General features: G+C 39.0%; 1 pseudogene; it reads left to right on the top strand.

The window, feature by feature from the left end:
• LOC149262510 (gibberellin 20 oxidase 1-D pseudogene) overlaps positions 1-23,628 on the top strand; it is a 34,867-nt pseudogene extending 11,239 nt beyond the window's left edge.
• Positions 23,629-24,392: the final 764 nt, after the last annotated feature.

Genomic DNA, 24,392 nt, shown 5'->3' with positions numbered 1-24,392 from the left:
GCCTGTAGGTGGTCCTACAACCTTCTCTGCATCTTGAGCCAATCGCTCAGCTTCTGTAGTGCGCTTTCGCCCTCTGATGGTTGGCGTTGCATTAGTGGTCTCTTCCACTCCATGAACTTCATCTTGTGGCTGATCCACATCCTGAAGCTCATCCTTAGGAACTAATAGCTCCTCATCTGCATGCAAGTGTGGCTCCCCCTCAAGCGAACACTTCATGGCTTTCTCCTCCTGAAATTTGATATCCCGTCGCACAACAGTCTTGCGATTGTCTGGCAAATACACACGATAGTTGTGGGGCGTATTAGTGTACCCCACAAATATCCCAACCTCTGCAGTCGGCTCCAGCTTCTTCCTAGCATCCTTCGTCACATTCATGTAAACGTTAGAACCAAAAATCCTCAAATGAGAAATATCAGGCCTCTTACCAGAATAAGCCTCCTCGGGTGTACTCATGCCAAGTATCCTGTGAGGACAACGGTTCTGCACATATACTGCAGTATTGCATGCTTCCGCCCACAAGTGAAGGGGTAGGCCCTAATCATGCAACATCACTCGTGCAGCACTCATGATCATTCTGTTCTTCCGCACAGCAACCTTGTTCTGCTGTGGGTTATGGGGAGCTATGAGCTCTCTTCGAATCCCTTCTGCGCTACAAAAGTCCTTGAACTCGCCAGAGATGAATTCACCACCATTGTCGCTCCTAAGAGCCTTCACCTTCTTCCCTGATTCCTTCTCAACCAGTGCTTTGAACTCACAGAACTTTGAGTATGTCTCGCTCTTCTTCTGCATGAAGAAGATCCAGCACTTTCGAGAGAAATCATCAACAAAGATCACATAGTACCTGTGCTTTGTTGTCGAAGCTACTGAGAAAGGTCCACACACGTCTGTGTGAATTCTCTCAAGAATCGTCGTGGCGCGACTATCCTTCTCGTGAAAGGTGGATTTCACAAATTTTCCCAAAGTACACCCCTTGCATTGATCTGACTATGCAAGAGTGCCTTTAGGAAGCCCAATAGTAATCTACTGCAGTATCTTCAAGGCTCCATGGTGAAGGTGACCCAATCTCCTGTGCCATAGCTCGCCATCATCCCGGCTCACCAATCCTTTTGCCTTGCATGCCATTGCTGCACAACCATCTACATGCAACTGATAAAGGTTCCTGACTCGAACCCCTATCTTCCGGGTTTCTCCAGTTGTCTTACTACGCAGGAAAGCCTTTCCCTCGCTGAAAACAACATCATATCCCTTGTCTTCTAACATCGCCACAGAGATAAGATTCTTCTTCAATCCTGGAACATGCATCACTTCCTTCAATACGAAGGGTTTACCAGACTCCCTCTCAAAGGAAATGGTACCGATATCGGTCGCACTGTATCTACCATCATCGCCCATCTCGATGTGCACTCCAAGATCTTTCTCCTCCAGATCAAAAAACAAATCTCGATCTCATGTCATGTGAAAAGGCGCACCACTGTCCAAGAACCATACCGATCCCATCACACTTGATACCAAGCATGTGATCAACGAAAAATCAAGCTCAAACTGCGAGGCTAAGGCCTCTCCCGCTGCAGATCCAGCAGCTTGCTTATTTTTCTTCTTCTGCGGACAATTTGTGGCATAATGTCCGTGCTGGTGACAGTGAAAGCACTTCACCTTGGACATGTCTTGCTTCTTGTCTTTCACACCGGAATGAGAAGCTTTCTTGTTCTTCCCCTTCTTTTCTTTGACAGCCAAAGCGCAATTTTCTTCATCAGTTGCCTTTGATGAAGATCCGTCCCTGGTATTCCACCTGATCTCTTCCTGCACAAGATCTGACCAAAGTCTTTCCCATCCTGGCAATTTCTCCCAACCATTGACAGAGTCCTGATAGGAATGCCAACTCTTCGGAAGACCAAGAAGAGCCAAGCTCACCAAGTCCTCATCATCGACAGTCACCCCCACACTTCCCAGCTCATCCCTACATTGAGTGAACTTCGTGAGATACTTGGGCATATTGTCTCCTTTCTCACACTTAATGTTTCTGAGTTTATCCTTGAGCGCCAACTTCCTCTGGTCGCTCTTGCTTTGGAATAAATCTGTCAACGTTTTCCACATCAAGTATGGAGAAGCCTTTCCATGCAGGCTGGATACAATGTGATCCTTCACGCCCTCCAATAGGATCCTTTGACACTTTGTTGTCTTCTTTTGCCAAGCCTCAACTTGAGCAGTATCAGCAGGCTTTGGGACCTCAGCCTTTATGAACTCCTTCAGCCCATTGTCATCTAACACCACCTCCATCTTGTCTTTCCATGCAATATAATTCGAGCTGCCCTCAAGGGCATACTCCAATCGCAATCCGTTGAAAGACATTTCAACTTTGACACTAAGAAAACACTGCTGCAAATTCGAATTCCACCAGCTCAAAACTCAACCGCTTCTGATCTAAAATTCGTGAGAATAAAGTATTTCTCATACAGATATTGACTGTATGGGCTTTTACCGGATATCTCACCTTCCAAAGGAAGGATTAATCCAGAGGCTACCTGGCCCGATTACAGACTCTACCTGAAGAAATAAAATGTAAACACTTTCTGAATAATAGATCTGATGATCAACTCGGCTCTGATACCATGTAAAAATTTTGAATAATATGACACTTATTCACAGAGATTATCCCGATTATACACTATTGCAGAATACATGCATAATACATAACCTCCTCTACGTTGATCATCAATTTTGCAGAATTAAAAACAATGAAACATCAATCGCATGCACACATTAACACAGTATGTAACCGGGGAAAGCATACAGCTGAAAACCCCCAACTATCTGTATATTATATTGATTGAGAACATGTAACAATACATAGTACAATACTCCTCACAAGTACTCAGTACTATCTCCACCTGTTACACACAAAACTAGCTCAGATCTGAATCAATCACAGGTTCAAATCTCCTCCACTGCACAATCCTGCATGAGAATAGATGAGAATGGCTGATCCAAACTCATATTTCCCTTGGCTGAACCACGCAATCCTCATTGGCAATACTCAATCCATTGATTGTGCAAATCTCATGCACAACTATAGTCACAACTGACAGTTGTCTTGCCCTTTCAATCACCTCTAACACCTGTCTCCACTGAACTGTCCATGCATTGAGTTAATTGATGTATTCTTTAGTTGCTTTATGAGTTAATAATTAGTGAATTAATTAATAATTAATTCACATCACTCATCATTAGTGTATTCTGCAGTTAGACTAAATACAACTAGTTCAACCAAGTCAAACTGAACACAACTCCATCAACTCCTCAATCAACTCCACCAAACTCAATCACTTGAGTTCTAACTGAAGTCCACCATTCAATAGCTCAACTGACTCATAAGAAAAGCGTATTTCCTTCTGACAGTTGCATGTGCCACATCTGTAGCTCGAACTGAAGTGCTCCAAGAGGATAAGATAATGTTTATAGTCCAAATATTATTAAGAGCTAATAATATTCGACTGTTCTATTTTTAGCTTGGCAGTCTAAAAATAGAAACCGCCCATATGTCTAAAAATAGAAGTCCATCTATTTTTACCAACATGACCAATCATCCACAAATAGCATCCTGCAACTCATAGACCATGATCCATATGTCTAAAAATAGACATAGTCTAAAAATAGACTTTGCGCCAAAAATAGCCTGCGGGCCGACTTAGTGAAGGCGACTCCTTTCCACTAAGCTCCATCATCTTGTTGCATTCTCAACACAGATGAAGGTGGGGATGTGTACTTGGTTTCTTCAAGTACACATGTAGATCATGAGGCATGGTTGATTGACTCAGGTGCATCCTTTCACTTCACTCCCCATAGAGAGTGGTTCTGCGAGTATGAGAAATATGATGGTGGTGATGTCTTCTTGGGGGATGAGAGGAAGGCTAAAATCATTGGTCGCGGAAAAGTTAAGTTGAATTTTCAAGGTGGAAGGATTAGAACACTTCTGGGTGTTCTGCATATTCCTGCATTGGCCAGAAATCTGATTTCTGTAAGCAAGCTGGATGATGCAGGTGTAAAAACAGTGTTCGAGAAGGATACATGCAAGATGGTTCGGGGAGCATTGGTATTGATGCGGGGAGTTTGGATTGGAACTCTGTACAAGTTGCAAGGTAGCACTGTTGTTGATGGGTGCAACAGTTCTGTGGTTCCTGAAAGTGGAGCAGAAAATCTAGTGGTCTCTGGAGAAAATACCATGCTATGGCATCAAAGGCTTGGACATATTGGAGAGAAGGACCTTCAAATACTTCATGGTAAAGGTATGACTAATAGCTCTCTGGATTTTGATTTCTGTGAAAATCGTGTATATGGGAAGCAGAATCGGGTGAGTTTTCCCTCTGGTAGTAAGAAGGCGAAACAGATATTAGAGCTTGTGCACAGTGATTTGTTTGGACTTGTGAAGGTTCCATCACTGGGTAAGTTTGTGTACTATGTATCATTTATAGATGAACTCTCAAGGAATACATGGATATATTTCCTTAAGAAGAAATCTGAAGTCTTTGACAGGTTTAAAGAATTTAAGGCTCTGGTGGAAAACTTGACAGAGAAGAAGATAAAGGTTCCGAGGACAGATAACAGTGGAGAGTTTTGCAAGAAGGAATTTGAAGAATTCTGTAAGAAGTGTGGTATAGCACAGTAGAAGACTACTCCATACACACCTGAGAAAAATGGAGTTGCAGAAAGAATGAACAAGACGTTGGTGGAAGGGCAAGAAGCATGCTCAGTGGTGCCGGATTAGGACAGGAATTATGGGCAGAGGTAATGGAGACAGCATGTTGCCTAGTCAACAGATCACCTTCATCGGCATTGGAGGATAAGACTCCACAAGAGGTATGGACTGGTAAGAAACCCTCTCTTTCACATCTGAGGGTATTTGGATGTGATGCATATGTACATGTTCCAAAGGAGAAAAGAACAAAGTTAGATAGTAAATTTGAAAAGTGCATCTTTATTGGGTATAAGGATGGTTTAAAAGGCTATAAGCTTTGGAACCTAGTAACAAGGAAGGTTGTGTACAATCGAGATGTGGTGTTTAGAGACATGAAATATGTTATTAAACATGAAGTCCCATTAAAGGAACCTGTGAAGATAGAGTTTGAGCTGAAGGAGGAAGAATCAGACTCTATAGCGAAAGAGGAATCAGAAGATGAAGAGCCACAAACTCCGATTGTGAGAAGATCAGTTCGAGAAAGAATGTAACCAGAAAGGTATAGTCCATCTGCTTTCTGTTCAAATTTTTCTTTATCTATTACTGATGATGATCCCAGAACTATGAAGGAAGCAGCAGATTTAGAGGATGGAAAACTCTGGAAAGAGGCCATGGTTGATGAAATGGCATCTTTGCACAAAAATGAGGCTTGGGATCTAGTGGAGTTGTCAGCTGGAAGGAAACCCATTAGTAGCAAATGGGTGTTCAAGAAGAAGACAAATGCAAAAGGAAAGGTGGAGAAATACAAAGCTCGGTTGGTAGCAAAAGGTTATTCCCAGGTGTCGAGAATTTATTTTGGTGATATTTTTTCTCCTGTTGCCAAGGTAGCTTCTATTAGATTACTTTTATTTGTTGTTGTTGCTTTTGAATTTGAGGTAGAACAAATGGATGTGAAGATAAGGTTTCTTCACGGGGACCTAGAAGAGGAGATCTACATGAAGCAACCTGAAGGCTTTGCGGTGAAGGGTAAGAAGGAACTGGTATGCAAGTTAAAAAATTCTTTGTATGGGTTAAAACAGTGACCAAGGATGTGGTGTTAGAAATTTGATACATTTATACCGGGACTTGGCTTCACCAGAAGCAAAGCAGATCACTGTGTGTATTTTAAATTAATTGGTGACCGTGTTATTTATCTGGTCTTGTATGTGAATGATATGTTGCTGGTTGGAAATGACAAATAAATCATCTAGGATTTGAAGACCTAATTGTCCTCCAAATTTGACATGAAAGATCTTGGTGTTGCAAACTATATTTTGGGCATGGAAATTAAAATAGATCGGGCAAAGAGGAAGCTCTGGTTAAGCCAGAGGAAGTATGTCAAGACAATACTGCAGAGGTTTAATATGCAGGATAGCAAACCGGTGAAGGTTCCTATTCCTGTAGGTGTGAAGTTATCTGTTGAACAGTGTCCCAAGACACAAGAAGAGGAAGACGACATGTCCCATTTTCCATATGCAAGTGCAGCTGGTAGCCTAATGTATGCGATGGTCTGTACTAGACCAAACATTGCACATGCAGTGGGAGTATTGAGCAAGTTTATGTCAAAACCAGAGAAGGAACACTGGACATCAGTGAAGCGAGTTTTTAGGTATTTGCGTGGCCCTAGTTATTATGGTTTGTGCTACCAAGGAAGACCAGGATTGGACAAAGTGTTGGATATTCATGGCTTTGTTGATGCAGATTGGGTTGGAGATCTGGATCAGAGAAGATCTACAAGTGGGCAAGGATAGACTGTGACAACCAAAGTGTAATTTTCTTAGCAAAGAACCTTGCTTACCATTCAAAGACAAAACACATTAATGTTCAGTATCACTTTGTGAGGGATATGATAGAAGACAAAAAGGTGTTGCTGGTAAAGCTGGACACTTTGAAGAATACTGCAGATGTATTGACAAAATCTGTGAGCTCTGAGAAGTTCTCTTGGTGTAGAGAAACAATGGGCGTTGTAGGGCTGGATAAATGGCTAAGCTCTCCTGTGGAAAGAAAACAACAAGTGGGAGAATGTTGGGTTGTGTTATATTCTTTCCATGACTAGCCACCCTAGTTAACTGGGGGGTTAGAGGGGGGTGGGGCTGCCCCCTTTACGGGGTCCGGGGTAGCGCCCCGGGGATTTTTTTTTTGGACCCTATATTAGGTGGGCGGACCTACCTATGGTTTTGTGCATGGTTTTCGCACATGGTTTTGGGCATGATGGTTTTCGGTCCATGGTATTGGATGCTTCAGCATGTATATATATGTATTGTAACATTGAAAGGAACATAATGAAAAATCAATCTGGTAGTCCCAGTTTTGGGATCCAGGGGAAAATCTCTGTGTATATTTGTTTTATGTGTTATGCTCTCACTATTGTTTATTTTCTGTGTTTTAGAATTCGTATGCAGGTAATTTCTGTATGGGGTTAAAACCTACATGGGGAGACCTATAGAAATTTTATGCATGATCTTCAAAGCGCCATGATGCAAATGGCTAAGTCTTATATGCCATAATTCACCGACATCTCAGCTCTCCACCTTCTTCTTTTTTTGCTCAATGTTGTGTAATATTCTACATCCAATTTGTAGAGGTTCTTCACTCGAACCTTGACCTGCTTCACTTCTTCTATGGCGAGGTGTCACAAGAAATCCTTTCTTTTGTTAAATATCACATCATAGCCACGATCTTCCAACACCGTGATAGAAACTAGATTCTTCTTTAGACCTGGTACATACATCACGTCCTTGAGACTAAGAAGGGAGCTAGACTCCCTCTGAAAAGTAACTATATCGATGTCAGTTGCGCTATACCTTCCATCATCTCCCATCTCGATGTGCATCTAGAGATCCTTCTCCTCCAAGTCAAGGCACCAATGTTGACACTACCCATCATTGTGCTTGCCATGCATGTAATGAGGGTAAATCAAGTTTGAATTGTGAAGCCAAGGGTTCACCCACTGCTCCTCTTGCGATCTTCTTTCCTTCTTTCTTGTGTGGACATTTCGTGGCATAATGTCCCAGTTCATGACAGTGAAAGCACTTGATTTTGGACAAGTCTTTCTTCTTGCCCCCTTGACCCGATTTTGCTTTGGATTGGGATTTCTTCCCTTTCATTTTCTTTGCCTTTCCAGCCAAGGCACAGTTCTCCTCATCATCACCCTTGGATGAGGTTTTGTCTCTAGTGTTCTGCCTTATCTCCTCCTGTACCAAATCAGACCAAAGGCATTCCCAATTTGGTAGCTTCTCCCTCCCATTTACCGAATCCTGGTAGTTGTGCCAACTCTTGGGAAGGCCTAGAAGTGCTAGGCTTACCAGATCATCCTCTGTTATAGTAACACCAACTTGACCAAGTTCATCACGACATTGTGTGAACCTGCTTAGGTATTGTGGTATTGTGTCGCCCTTCTGCATCTTGATATTTTGAAGCTTGTCCTTCAGTGCTAGCTTCATGTGATCACTACTGTTCTGGAATAAATATGTGAAGGCTTGCCACATTTCATATGGAGTCTATTTCCCATGGAGATTCGAGACAATATGGTCTCTAACTCCCTCCGATATGATCCTCCTCGTCTTTGCCACACACTTATTCCATTCTGCTATATCTTGAGCATCAGATGTTGGAGGCTTCAGGATATCATTATCTATGAATTCCTTCAGCCCATTATCTTCCAACACTGCCTCCATCATGTCCTTCCAAGCAACATAATTTGAGCTAACCTCAAGGGCATAATTGAGTCTTAGTCCATAGAAAGCCATCCTGCTAGCTCTGAAGAATTGATCTTGCAAATTTGATCCACCTGCAAAGAAAAATTCGAATTATCTTCTCTACTATCATTCCTGCTTTGATACCATGTAGAAATTTAATGTTTGCTCATGAAATTTACTAGATCACAAGACTTGAAGCTACTCTACTCATTTGCAGAAAGAAAACCACGATTGAGAACATAAATCATTAACATGCATCGAGATTCAACACACATACACAAAGATTTATCTAGGGTAAAACAACTGCTCAAAACCCCTTACTATATGTATTGCATTAATCAAAGAAGAAATAAGAAATACAATGCTTGCTCAAGCCTGAGAAACCTCTTCACTAGTATAATCTATCTCACTACCTCACAGACTAACTCAAGGCAATACTTAACCAATTTCTCAGTTTGTCAAGCTCCTATTTCTTTGCATTGTTCCCTTGGGAATTAGGCCCCTATCAATTGGGAAATTTGCCAATTTGGATTGCGCAATTCCTTTAGGCCCTTCTTTGACCGCATGCACCACCTGTAAAACTTGGAACAATTTACAACTGATAGTACACTGCCCTTGAACTCCAATCTCAACTGGGTAACTCGAATTCTCTACATGCATGAGTTAATTTAGGTTGATTTATCAATTTAACTGGATGATCACTCAATGTGAAAAAAGTTACACACCCTTGATTGAACCTCCACTAGTTCTGCTAACAGTGAGAACTAGTTACACTGACAATAACTCAAATTAGCAATCAATCATTTAGAACTGAACTCAAGTGTCTCCAACTCGAATTTTCTGAGCTAACTGAGTGACAAGACCCATGTAACATCAGTTAAATACCTCCAAGTATTCCGCTGAAATTGAAATTCGAATTTCTCTTAATTTAATCAAGGCAAAATAAAATTAGGAATATTTTGTTGCATTTTCAACATAATTTTAATTGTTGATAAATAAAAAATTGTTTGGAGGGTCATGATTTAATAATCCAGGAATATTCTTCGTCTAAGTCACAATCAAACAGATCAAATTAAAATTTTGGGAAATGAAGCATCATGATTTTCCATTTCGAAAGCAAGAATAACCAATTAAATTTAATTATTATTTGTTTTGCCACATATGAAGTCGTCCCTCCCATTCTTTTCTGCCAACGTTTCAATTCATCACACCTTGATTGACCAACCATGTTGATAGAAACAGGAGGTAACCCTAGGGCCATGTTTATTGTCCCATCGCACAACAGAAATTGCTCGGCCTGGCTCTGTCTGTTGGAATTTTATTTGATGTTGTAGATTCCCTCTATTGCAATGGGTGCTTTTTGCAAGGTTGCTATTATGATCTCTTGGGATTGGCCATAACACTTGCCTCTTATTTTTCGACACATTTCAGAGACGTAGAGATTCGATTTCAAAAAAGTAGTGTTGTTCTTGTCCAATGGTTGTGATGTGCTTTTTTTGTTTTTAAGGCCTTGGTATTCCATTGTATTCAAGTTTGTGTTTTAAGCATATGTTTCTTGTATATAGATTATGAGTAGTAGTTTTTATTTTTTGGTAGGTAAGCACCCACAGGGGATTTGAACCAGTGACCTATCGTAAGGAGTGCCTTAACAGTGCACCCATTCACCGTCAATCCAAAGCCCCGTGGGCTAGATTATGAGTAGTATTCATTTGGACTAGTGTTTGTCTAATTATTGATTTAGGATTCTGCGATTGAAGTAGCTTTTATTATATGTGTGAAGACACTAATTTAATAAGTATACCTAAAATCCTAACTTCTTGCTCTCTCTTTTTTTAAGCAAGTTACTTCTTATTATATTGTGTTTATGGTGGTGGTAACCATGTGTTTTTCTATTCTAAAATTCAATTTGAAAACTAAATTGTATTCAATTTAAACCATAGCTTCATCTAAATTTTATTCAATTTAAACCCTAAATTGTGTTTATGTTTTTAACACGACGCATCCTGTTATCATTGGGGTGTAGATATATGAATTATCACTATGTAAGTTCTTTGTAAATATTGTAGTTTGATTGGTTATTAACATAATGCATCATCTTGTTTTTTTAAACAAAAATGAGTAGCTTTGGTGTCAAGTCTACGCTTGGTCGCAACAAATACATGAGAGAGTACAATGCCAATTTTTGATACTAACCCATATTCAGATTGAGAAAACCCATTACATGGAGATACATCCTTTCAAAAAACTTACAAAAACACAATAGACCAAAAGACACCTATAACGAGCAATCTTCTACATGCACATTAAGAATTTTTAGTTGCATGTCAATTGAGATTGATGTCCCGCTTTCCTAGATCCTCTTGGAGCTGATATTATCCTATAGGGATATCTTTGCTGAGATTGAGGTCCGTTATTAAATCATGGAGCACGTCCACTTCATCTTCAAGTTGTGAGATCTGATGTTGTAGGGCCATAATTTTATCAATATGTTCTACTTGTGAATAATACAATTGACAAAATCTGACTTGCAAGTCATAGTCAACCCTTTGTAATGCTTCGTGAGAAAAAAACAGTGAGAATAGGGGCTCGCTGTTGATGAAGTCTTGAAGTTGGAGTCATCATTCATGATGATACACAAACAAAGAATATGAGAGCTACACACTACATGAGAAGATGGAATAGACCTCCTTGGGGAGATGACATAAAGGAGGAAGTCCACCTAAATTGGAAGAGGATATAAAATTGCAAAGATGAATTTCCAATTTTTGGTACCTTGGTCATATAATGCACCATGTCACCAAAACAAAAGATAATCGACTAAAAGCCTAGAAACTCAACATGGATAGACTCCCTCTGAACCAAATGCTTTTTCAAAACACCAGAGAGAGAGGACCAAATAATTGTTGGATAGACCCCCGAAAAAGCCATAGACAATTCTAAAAAACCAAAATTAAAACTCAAAGTGCCAAAAATAGGAGCCTACCAACTCCCTCTTGTAGGAATTTACAGGGTAAGTTCCTCAGAAAGAACACCAAAAGGACACCGCTCACAACCAGATCTCAAATCAATACACCAGTATTTTTGACGTGGTTAAAACCCTCAAAGTGCAAGGAGGGAAACAGTCCACGGCCTGTCCCAACGTGGGTACTATAGGCAATTTATTAATCAAAGAATGAAAATTTACATAAGCTTCTCTCATGCACGGATTTCCCGAACAATGACCCTCCATGCGCTTTAAATAGAACTCATGGACCAATCGAGTGTCAAGCCACGGATCAAGTGTCGGTAATACCGAGGTGAGAGTGAACCGTCGGATCACTACATATCGTGACCGTCGGATTGTAAGTTACAAAATGTACAACGGTAAAGAAACACACTTTACCTAACTCTAACCTAACTCTATACTAGACCAAGTTGAACTTAACTATATCCTATGTGTCGGAATATCCTAACATCCCCCCTTAAGAACAACTTGGGATAGGATTGAAGGATTTACAAATATGACACAATAGGAGAAGGAAGGAGGCACTAGAGCCTATCCCCCCTTAGTGACAACTTCCTGAACTCCAAGCATATATCGAAGTTTAGTGAACTTCGCCTCTGTGAGAGCCTTTGTGAAGATGTCTGCAACCTGATCATCTGTTGGACAATATTGCACTTCAAGAACATGGTCATGAATGAGCTTTCTGATGAAGTGCATGTGTAGTTCAATGTGTTTGCTGCGCTGATGCTGGACTGGATCTTTGCATAGCTGAATGGCACTTTGATTATCACACCAAAGTGTGGTTGGATGCTGCTGCTCAAAGCCAAACTCTGATAGGATCTGACGAAGCCACAAGGCTTCCTTACTAGCTTCCACGGCACCACGATACTCTGCTTCTGCTGACGAAAGAGAAATGGCAGCCTGTTTCTTACAAGCCCATGTAATAGGTCCTGAACCAAGAGTGAAGACATAACCGGCAGTAGACTTCCGATCATCAGGGTCACCAGCCCAATCAGAATCAGTGAAACCAACTAACAGAGGAGCTGCTTTGGCACTGTAATGAATCCCAAACTGTACTGTACCTCGAACATAACGAAGTATTCTTTTAGCTGCTTTCCAATGACTTTCACGGGGGTTTTGCATAAAACGAGCAACAAGGCCAACAACAAAGGAAAGATCAGGACGAGTATGGGTTAAATACAAGAGTTTTCCGACAAGTTGACGGTATAAGGTAGCATCAACTTCAGGAGAAGTACAAGAGACTGAAAGTTTGACTCCAGACTGAAAGGGAGAAGGGGCTGGCTTACAGTCTTCCATGTGAAAATGACGAAGAATATCACAAGCATACTTGGACTGGGAAAGGAAAATACCCTCCTGGGATTGCAAGACTTGAAGACCGAGAAAATAGTGTAAGTGTCCTAAGTCTGTCATTTCAAATTTCTTTTTAAGGCTGGACTTCACATGGTTTATAAGGTTGGGATCACTACCAGTAAGAATAAGATCATCAACATAAAGAACAAGGATGATAAGAGAGTTGCCCACTTTCTTGGTGTAGACAGTATTGTCAGAATGACACCTAGAAAAGCCAGATTCTAAAAGAAAGCTATCCATTTTGGCATACCAAGCCCGAGGAGCTTGCTTGAGGCCATAAAGGGATTTCTTAAGTCGACAAACAAGGCTGGAGTCTGTTTGTATGAAGCCAATGGGTTGTTCCATATAGATTTCTTCCTGCAAGTCCCCATGCAAGAAGGCAGATTTAACATCCATCTGATGGACTTCCCATTTTAAAGAGGCAGCAAGGGAAAGAACAAGGCGGATAGAGTTCATTTTGGCAACAGGGGAGAAGGTTTCAGTGTAGTCAATGCCTTCAACCTGTGAAAAGCCCTTAGCAACGAGACGAGCTTTATGTTTATCAACTTTCCCATCTGGTCCATACTTGGTTCTGTAAACCCATTTACATCTAACAAGTTTGCGTCCCTTTGGTAGAGGAACAAGATCCCATGTATCATTTGTCATCAATGAATGATATTCTTCATTCATAGCTGCTTCCCAATGTGGATGGCCTGAAGCTTCTGCAAAAGTGTCAGGATCATGATTTACTGGAGCTTGAGCCAGTAAAGAAGAGGCTCTTTCAAACTGAGAACGTGTACGTCGCTGATCTGTAGGATCACCGGCAAGATCACCTGCTGCATCCCGAGTAGCACGGACCCATCTTGGAAGTTGAGGATCCTGAGAAGGTGGGGGAGGATTATCATCCTCGCTTTCATCATCTGAAGAAGAAATGTTTTCAAAAGTAGAAGAGATAGGAAGAGGTGGCACATCCGCCGGACTAGGCTCGCAGGCCGATTTATTTTCATCAAATTTTACATCTCTTCTAATGATAACATTTTTGGACTTAAATGGAATAAGTCTATAACCTTTTACATCTTCAGAATATCCAACAAAAGTACATTTCTCACTCTTAGGTTCTAAAGCTTTATGCTTTTCATCTGGAATATGGGCCCATGCTTCACTTCCAAACACACGAAAGTGACTTACATCTGGTTTAATGGAACTCCAAGCTTCTTCTGGAGTGATATTCTCTAGAACCTTAGTAGGAGTGCGATTGATTATATAATTTGCACAATTAATTGCTTCGGCCCAAAAACTAAGACTGAGTCCTTTAGATTGCAGCATACAATTAGCCATTTCCTTTAAGGTGCGATTTTTCCTTTCAGCTACACCATTTTGTTGTGGAGTGTATGGAACAGTATGTTGCATTTGAATTCCATTTTCGGTGCAAAAGTTGATGAATGTGTTTTTAACATATTCTCCACCATTATCAGTTCTTAGCTTAAGAATTTGATGTCCAGATTGTTTTTCAACAAAGGCTTTGAAGGCCAAAAAGGTGTTAAATACTTCGCTCTTGAGTTTTAAGAAGTATACCCAAGTGCGTCTGGAGAAATCATCAATGAAAGTTAAGAAGTACTTGCAGCCAGAGAATGAAGCAACAGGAAGAGGACCACATAAATCACTGTGCACAAGCTGTAAAGGGGCTGAGGCGTGCCAAGAGGCACGTTTGTCAAAACTGTCCCGATGATGTTTTCCGAGTACACATCCGGAACAAACACCATCTCTGCAAGATACCATAGGAAGACCTGTCACCATATTTTCTTTACATAGATGCTGAAGGGAGCGATAGTTTAAGTGACCAAATCGCTCATGCCAAAGTTTGCTCACTTCATCATTATGAGCAACAAATACTGAGGGAAGATTTGATGACCCAAAGTTGTGAAACTTATACAACCTTTTGGAATCATCAGCAAGACCAGTAGCTAGAATCTGTTTAGGATCTTTTAGATCCTTGATTACAACATCATGAGGTGAAAATTCAACAATTTTACCTTCACCTGAATGAGTTATCTGATAGACAGATAGAAGGTTGCAGGATAAGGTTGGAACACATAATACATCATTAAACTGACCATTGTCTAGATGAACAGTTCCAGTCCCTACAACATTAAGAGATCTATCATCACCAACATATATATTTTTGGTGTTACAATCATTTAAAGAAGAAAACATGGCTTGGTTTTTGGCCATGTGACAAGAGGCTCCAGAATCAATGAGCCACTCATGAGAATGAGAAGAAGAAGAAGATACATTTAATGCATAACCAGACTGAGATGATTGACAATGACATGCAGAAAGTGCCATTCCGGAAGTTGAAGTTGAAGTAGGCTCCACATGGATGTTATGTTTCTTCATTGCGGCTTCCAAGGCTTCCATCTTCTTAAAGCATTTAGATTCTAAGTGGCCATCTCGATTACAAAAGTTACAATGTCTATCAGTCTTCTTCCATTTGTTTTTATTGGTCTTATCATTTTGCTGAAATGATCTTTCATTTTGAGGCTGAGATGGTTTAGGACCATTCCTTTGAGGATATGACTTCTTAGGATTCTTTGAATTTGGTTGCTGCTGGGCGGCTAACGCTTTCGTGGAAGAGTTTCCAAGATTAAGAAGACCAAGGTGTAAGAGTTTTTCTTGTTCTCTTATTAAGGAATCACAAAAGGAGTCAAAGGAAGGGGCCTTGTAGTCTTTTCCTTGACAAATGAAAGCTTCCCTTGTAGAATGGAAAGTGGAAACAAATACAGAGTAGGCTGGTCCCAACTTAGTAAGGATGGAATAAATAAGGTTACCATCTTCTTTCTTAACTTTAACACCTTCCAAGAGATATCTAAGGGTCTTGAATTTGGACAAGAAATCTTCAATGCAAGAAAAATTATTAGGATCCAAAGTAAGCAGCTCATTTTCAAGTTGATGGGCTCTAATTTCATTTTTAATCCCAAAAACTTTAGCGAGTTTTTCTAATGCTTCATGAGGAGTCTCAAGTTCTGCAATGTGGAATCTAAGATCAGGAGAAATAGACATCCCTATCAAACCACGTGCTTGATCTTGTCTATTTTCCCATTTTGCAGCCTTGTCTTCATCTTTTGGTTTCTTCTCTTGGTCTGTGGCTATTCTGAAGAGACCTTTACTTCTAAGTAAATCTTCCATGTAGGCTACCCATTGGAAGTAGTTAGTGCTGTCAAGAATGACTTGGCATGGACTTTCCATTTAAAAAAAAAACTGAAGCTGAAGATGCTGAAAGTAAGTGTTCCAATGGATAGATCTCGAAAAAATAGGCGGTTTTAAAAAAAACGGCTCTGAAAAAGGCTTTCGGATGAAGAAGTTATGGCTTTTTGAAAAAAAATTGTTGAAGTTGCCGGCAAAGTGCGCGAATGTGCGGGAATGAAAAAATCCGCCCCCACAAAATGGAGACTTGAACCCAAGACCTCTACTCTCTTAAAATAGCTTTGAACCAATTGATCTATACAAAAAATTTGAGAGAGAGAGAGAGAGAGAGAGAGGGGGAGGGGGGGGCCTTGGTTTGCGTGCTTGCCTTGAGAAAGCTCTTTTTCCCTACAAAACACAAAACACAAAACCCAACACGAATATGCAAAGAAAAACGAACCTTGCGGCTCGAAGTTAGCTTTAGCCAAAAAACTAGAAATTTTAAAAAAAATCTCAAAGTTAGCTTTAGCCGAAAAACTAAATATTTTTCTCAATGTTTCTGATTTTCCGAGATCACACTAAGGTGCAGGGAAAAGAGCATACGCATGAGAAAAATCCTTCCTTTCTGTTTCTGATTTGCCCAGATCGCACAGAGTCGCAGGGCAAAAAGCATACGCAGAAATGAAAGGTATAGATTCGGTAAAAAAAAAAGGCTAAATAAACCGAAACCGAAATAAGCAGAGAGAAAATAACAGTAAACTGCAAAAAAACACTGTATACCTCCCGATCTGAAAAATGACGCAGCTAGGGCTACCGGAAACCTTTTCGCGTGAAACGAAAGGGGTTCCTCACTGGAACAGATGCTCCGAACGCAACAGAGCAGTCCTCTCGGCCCGAAAGCAGTCAGAAACAGCAGATCTAGGAAACGACAGCCGCATGCAGTTCTACCGGCTTCAGATTTGGATCACCAATGGACGTGGCCCTCAAATAGCTCTGATACCATGTAGGAATTTACAGTGTAAGTTCCTCAGAAAGAACACCAAAAGGACACCGCTCACAACCAGATCTCAAATCAATACACCAGTATTTTTGACGTGGTTAAAACCCTCAAAGTGCAAGGAGGGAAACAGTCCACGGCCTGTCCCAACGTGGGTACTACAGGCAATTTATTAATCAAAGAATGAAAATTTACATAAGCTTCTCTCATGCACGGATTTCCCGAACAATGACCCTCCATGCGCTTTAAATAGAACTCATGGACCAATCGGGTGTCAAGCCACGGATCAAGTGTCGGTAATACCGAGGTGAGAGTGAACCGTCGGATCACTACATATCGTGACCGTCGGATTGTAAGTTACAAAATGTACAACGGTAAAGAAACACACTTTACCTAACTCTAACCTAACTCTATACTAGACCAAGTTGAACTTAACTATATCCTATGTGTCGGAATATCCTAACACCTCTCAACCAAATGCTTCTTCAAAACACCAGAGAGAGCGAACCAAAGAACTATTGGAGACACCCCTGACAGAGCCACATACGATTCTAAAAAGTTAGAATTAAAATTCAAAGCACTGAAATAGGAGCCTACCTCAAAGGAGTTGCCATCAGAACCTTGTCTATTGTTGATTACCAAATTAAAAACTGGAAGCCCAAAATTACCTTCATGCAAAAGAGCCCGAGTCAATTTGAGACCAATCATGGAGGAAAGACTAGGCACTACCATATTAGTTTGAGAACCAGAGAGTCCCTTTCGCCAAATTTCCCACAAACAAGAGTGTCGAACCCACAAGTGCGCTATCCAAAGGATAAGCGGCTGAAATCTGAGGCAGAGATCTTCACGGATTTGCTTGAAAGATGAACTCCCGGACGTCGTAGTGGAATTCAGGGACATAGCTATATTTGAATTAATGGGCCTTAAAGGTGGCGAATTGACAAAACCAATTCAGTCATGAATGATGCAGGAGTTGGACGAGAGTTTAATTTATCACTAATTTCCTTGCCCAACCACACAATTCTCATCATGATGCCATTAAATTTCCCAATGTTACTTCCAAAGAAAATTATCATGATCCTTAGTGAAGGTCATTTCCAAGATCTGGGTAGATAGATGTAATAATAACAAGCATGCAAGCAAGAGGAAGCATCATATGCATGGCGACGGGTCTCGTGTGATGCCATGTCAAGGGGAATACAGATATGCTCATGTATCTAAAACATTAAACCTTCGAGAAGCTTGCCAAGGGAATATAGGGTGGCGTAAAGAAGAGGACGAGAAAAGGAGAGGGGATAAGGAGGATGTGGGAAATTAGGGAATAAGAGGGGATGGGGAAAAGATAGGGGGTAAGGAGGGTAAGGGAGTTTTAGGAATAAAAATAAAAATAAAAATAATAATAATAATTCCTAAAAGGGATACTCCATGGGGAGGACCAGAAGCTAATAGTCATGAATCCTTAGGGAATGGGGTAGAAATAGCTTGAGTCATTGATTTCTAGCTTGGTCTCTTCCATAGAGCAAGCTTTATTTGCTTGCGAATCGAAATTCATGTTATTGATTCTAAGGATATAATATAATTCTTGGGAATGGAAGGACTCTACCAATCCTCTGATTATTTGGAGCACCGATGCAAGGGAATTATCTTTTGGGATGTATTCCTTAATGAGATAATGAATTGTAATTAGTGAATATTCAAGTATAATAATGTCTTTGATTTCTTTGTCTTTAACAATGCCTAAACCTTGAAGAAGGCCATACATCTCAATCTGATTGTTGGTCTTCCTTCCTAGGCTCAATGCAATTTTGAATTCTATTATTCCACCAGGATTGAGTAATATCCCTCCCCCTCTTGCCACCCCTATAATGCATCCTCTTGTTACCTTAGGAATGGAAGTTAACTTTAAACTCTGAATATTCTTTTTAAACCCTAAATTGTATTTTTATTTTTAATAAGATGTTCCCTACAATCTACTGCATGGGCCTATCGACGTATAGCAACCACATTTATTTATGTGATTGTGCTAGTATTATTTATAATTAAGATTAAATTTAAAATATATATTAACTAAATTAATATCATTAATTTAACAATAACCTAATTTACATTATATCATTAATCAATTTTGTTTTTTCATAAATTTCTTTTGCTTTGATAAATAATTACTATATATGTCATTGAATGGATCTTTTATAGATTTTATTAATTATTTTGGTGTTTATTTAAAAATATTTCTTCATTTTGGTGAATATATAGAAGGAAATAAACGTCAACAAAATAAAAATAATTTTTTTTGAGGTTTATAATGAAATTAAATATTGGTCAATTTCCAAAATATCTTAGAATGAAAGAGTTTGTCAACACTAAGAGGATTGAAGATGAAAATCACCGTCTCTTAGTATTTTATTGATTTTTTAACCAAATTTCATTATGCAATACATTATGCCACAATACTAGTGAATACCAAGTGAAGTAAAAAAAAAAAGCCACGAAAATTATCTTCATTGAGAATGATGTTGGGTAGAGGAAAACATCCTAGTTAAGAGGGCCACTTCTTCATAATTGACAAATGCCCCACCCCCCCCATCTCCTGTATTAGATCTTTTTTTTCATTTCCTTCCTCTTTTTGTCTTCCTTCACATGCTTGAGAGTATCTTTGAAGCTTTGTGTTTGGATGCCAAGGTTTGTTGGGGATGAGCTTGCTCCCTTTGATGTCACATTCCTTTTAATTTTTAGCCCCAAATATGTTTGTCCAAATAACTTGTTTTGTTGATCTGGTATCTTTCTTAGTGTAGGTTTTAATCTCGTATAGAAATTACCTGCATAGGAATTCTAAAAACAGAAAATAAACAAAGGCGAGAGCATAACACATAAAACAAATATACACAGAGATTTTCCCCTCGATCCCAAAACCGAGACTACCAGATTGATTTTTCATTATGTTCCTTTCAATGCTACAATACATATTTATACATGCCAAAGCATCCAATACCATGGACCGAAAACCATCACACCCAAAACCATGTGCGAAAACCATGCACAAAACCATGGGTCTAAAAAAAATTCCCCTGGGTGCTGCCCCAGACCATGTAGAGGGGGGCTAACCGCCCCCCTCAAACCCCCCGTTGCGCATCGACGCAACGAAGGGGGGGCTCTGTGCCCCCTCTAACCCCTCGGTTTAACTAGGGGGCTAGTCGTGGAAAGAATATAACACAACCCACACACTTGGGTCCTTACCTGTTAATCTGATAATGTGATTTCATCCATATCTATGCCATTTGACCCATCAACATTCCCTATTTCTTGTATGTTTGGCATATCAATTTCCTTTATTGGTGTGTTCTTTGTGGATTCCTCTAACACTTTTCTCTTATGAGCTTCCACCTCTGGTTTTCCATTTCCCTTGTCTCAATCAATTTCTTGAGGATGAAACTTATTTGGCATTTCATGCTTTTATCTAGTTAATGTCTCATAATGGTTTTTGGACTGAAGGGGCTCCTCTAATGTTGTTGCATTTTGTGCTTGAGGGTTTTTTCAACAAGGTTTGAATTTTTGAAAACCCTCATGATCCAATTTCTGTTTTTTTTTTTTTTTTTTTTTCGTTTCCTATGTGAGATTTAGAGGATAATCCCTAAAGAGATGACCATATTCATGGTACCTGTGACATATGAACGATGCTTACTCATAATCTAGAGGTTGTTTCCAAACTTCATCATGATAGGATATTTTGATTGACTCTGATAGTGGCTAGGAGATATTCAAATATGCACATATCCTCACATATGAGGTGTAGCACCTTGGCTTGGTCACTATGGATATTTTCACAAAATATTTGATTATGTTTCTAGTACCTTCTAAATTTTCTTCCTCCCAAAATTATTTAAGCAAAGAAAATAAGCGAACCCAGATTAGAGCCGCAATAATTTTTCCTTTTTTCGAGTTGCACCTTTTTTTCCAAAATTTCATGAATAATCCCGTATTATTGAAAAAGTATGTACCATTCTTGAAGACCTTGTTTCTATCTTCCAAATTTGCAAAACCAATGCAAAAAAACCTTTTACTCATAGCTCAAGCTCAATGAGTCCCTTCAACTACCATTTTTGTTGGATCCAACTAACCAATGCTCACTTCCTTAGCCAAATACTGATGAACTTGCAGATTAAGGCATGATCCTTCATATGATGGATGTAGCTCTCAATTTTGTCCAATTTTACTTCATATTTTGGATCTTTGACTACCTTAGGGAGGCATCTCCCTTACATATGATTTTTCTAATTCACCTCCCAGTGGATGATCATCTTTACTTCTATCTACACGACTTGGACCCAAAGTTGATTGATAGGGTGCTTGCATCTAACGAATTGAACCAAAACCTCCATCCTCAATGATCACATTCTTGAAGGAGGGGTTTGCCTCTCCTCCCAAGGGGCTTGCCATGACTACTCTCATGCATAGGTTAAGCGCCAAGCCAATGTGGTAGAAGCATGAAGGAAATTAACCCTGATACATATTAAATTGTCCAACACATATTTTGTTTAAATCTAAATTTCAAAATATTTGTTATACTACCAACTTTCCTAACCTTTTAACTCAACAAAACTATAAGGATATTGGAACATTTTTCTTAATACCTTTCAAATATAAAAATAAAATTTTAAAAAATTCCAATTATTCTTTTACTTTATTAATGTTTAATAAACCATATTAATCTTTTACTTAACCACATTCAATATCGATAAATATTAATCATCATCATCATCATCTAAAACATTATTAATATTTTAAAACATAATAAATTTAAATCTCTCTTCTTCATATTAAAATAAATTTATATTATATTAATTAAATATTAAAATTAGTAATTTATATTGAATTTTGTAATAAAACTTAAAAACCTTCCAATATATATATATATAAACAATTTTAATATTTTAATTTTTGTTTTTAATCACGCTGGAAGGCGTTTCCCTTTGAGAACAACTCTCCCAGTTGCCACTCTGTACCAGTTTGCACTATTGGATGGAATGTTAGATGATTGAAGATTTTAGGTCGTCAAATTAATAGTTAATAGTTAAGAGAGAACTAATAATTAGGGCACATAATGGGCATTCAAAATGTAATCAAACAACTGCTTCTTGTTGAATGATTTCTTGGTGGGTTAACACAAAGACACAATTTTTTGATGGCTTAAAGTGGAGGCTTATTCCCCTCTTGGATCTCTAGAAGAGGATTTCTCTTGTAGGGACTGGTTTATTTGTTCATCAATCCTTCCAAACTCGAGATTCAGGGTTTGGTCACTGTATTACTTTTTCGATTTTAATTACAACGATAGACTAAGGTTGGTTAACTCTACTTTTGCTTGCAAGTGACCAAGGTTTGGAGGTGATGACTATTTCTAGAGGTATTTTTTCTTTTCTATATTTCACTGTAAAATGCATTTGATTAATTTCTTTGTATACAATAAATTATATTATTATTACTGATTTTATATTGTTACCAATTCCCATCAGAAATGTATTCAAAGAGTATTGTGAAGCAATGGAACACTTGGCTTTGGGATTGATGGAGTTGTTGGGAACGAGTCTCAGAGTAGGGCATTTGCATCTTCAAACTTTTTTTGAAGGTGGCAACTCAATCATGAGGTTGAACTATTATCCTCCTTGGGTGCAACCAAATATGACACTTGGGACTGGCCCCCATTGCTATTCAACATCCCTTACTCTCCTTCATCAAGATGAAGTGGGATGTCTGGAGATTTTCATAAATAATAAGTGGCATTATGTGCGGCCCAACACTGATGCAATTATTTTTTTCCCTGGTAAAAAATCGTAATTTTCTATTAATTGAAAAATTACATGTTATAGATGCCTAACATGCATATGCAATAAGTTAGGCTGTAGCCTTCAAAACTATAAGTCTGTACAAAATTACCCTCAGGGGGTATATAGTGACTGTTCAGATAAAAAAAATATACAATATATATAAAACATAGAGTTTTGATGGTATATGCAAGTAAATAAACTGTAATTAGGGCCTAACGGCCCTCTGATATAGTTGATCGTTATATGGCATGTGGTAGTACTGGAAGTGATCTGCATTCCGCTGCTCTTATATTAGCCATAAATCCCTGCGTTGGATTGCAACCTCCTTGGATAGATGGTCGACAGTCTAATTCTGTTCCCTGTAAATGCGGTGACAAGAATATAATCAAATTGAGATTTTAAAAGCATGGCTTCATCCAGTATATTCCCGAGAGAGTGAACATGACATGCAACCAGAGACACATTTATGGTATGTTGCAACTTGAAACGGCCTATTGATTACCTTCGCTAGAATTCTAAATTCTAATTTGCAAGATGGAAATAAGATTCTTAGTATCAGTTGCACTCATTCTATTGTCATTAATTTGTCTTTACTGTTGAAATGCATGACATGAGGCTCGTCGTCCAATGGTAAATACAAGAGATCCCTCCATAGGTCAGTGGTGAACAAGACCATACCTCACACATCACTAACATTTTTCCTGAAACCGCCATATGAAAAAATTGTACGACCTCCACATGATCTTTTTTATTCTGATAATCCTCGAAAATATCCAAATTTCACGTGGTTTGTGTTCTTGGAGTTCACTCAGAAACACTACAGATCATACATGAATACTCTTATAGCTTTTCAGAAATGGCTCACCTCAAGAAACCAACCATAATTCCTTCATGGACATGGGTTTGCCAATAGATTTACCAAGTGTAGTATATTTTAATCATGTTTATTAGCAAAGCCTGTGTAGTGTAGGAAATATACGAAGTGTAGTTTATTTTAACTCAGCTGATTAGCCAAGCCTATGTAGTGTAGGAAATAGATAACACAGTCCTGAGGTTGAAGTTGGCATGGCCACTTGTGGCAGAGGTGTTGGACATTACACCCAGACCAGAGTGTTATTTTTGGATTTTTATCTATAACATACTTTACTTCTCATTTTTTTTTGAAATAGTAAATAATTATGTAAAAAGGTAACTCTATTATTTTAATATAATTTTTGATATTTAATTTGTTTTTTAATATATTTTGGCATGATAAAAAGAGAGAAAACAAGTATGGCAAACATAACAACAAAAACAAAAAAGACCAAAGAAAAATAGATCAATGATTGCAATGTAATCTCCATAATATTCACTTTTGTATAGAAAAGGATATTAAACAGAAAGCAAACCCCAAAGACACGACACTTGTCTACAACCAATGTCGTCCCACTTCTTTCTAGGAAGCAATGATCATAAATCAAGCCAAATTTATGAATAGGCGGCTCATGCCACGTGGTGTCCATCAAGGCCTTTCGTTGACCTAAATGGGAAAAAATCACATAAAGAAGCGGAAACTAAACAGGCAAATAAAGAAGCAAGGGAACTAATTGCTTGGTATAGAAATCTGCTACATATTTAATATTCCAGTATCACTTCTCCTTGGTTGTGA

This window comes from Pinus tabuliformis, chromosome 6, assembly GCF_031772625.1.
Source record: "Pinus tabuliformis cultivar Carrire ecotype Pingquan chromosome 6, CPIR1, whole genome shotgun sequence".
NCBI classification, from domain to species: Eukaryota; Viridiplantae; Streptophyta; class Pinopsida; order Pinales; family Pinaceae; genus Pinus; species Pinus tabuliformis.
Note: the sequence above shows the minus strand (reverse complement) of the source record. Positions and strands in the feature narration are given on the sequence as shown.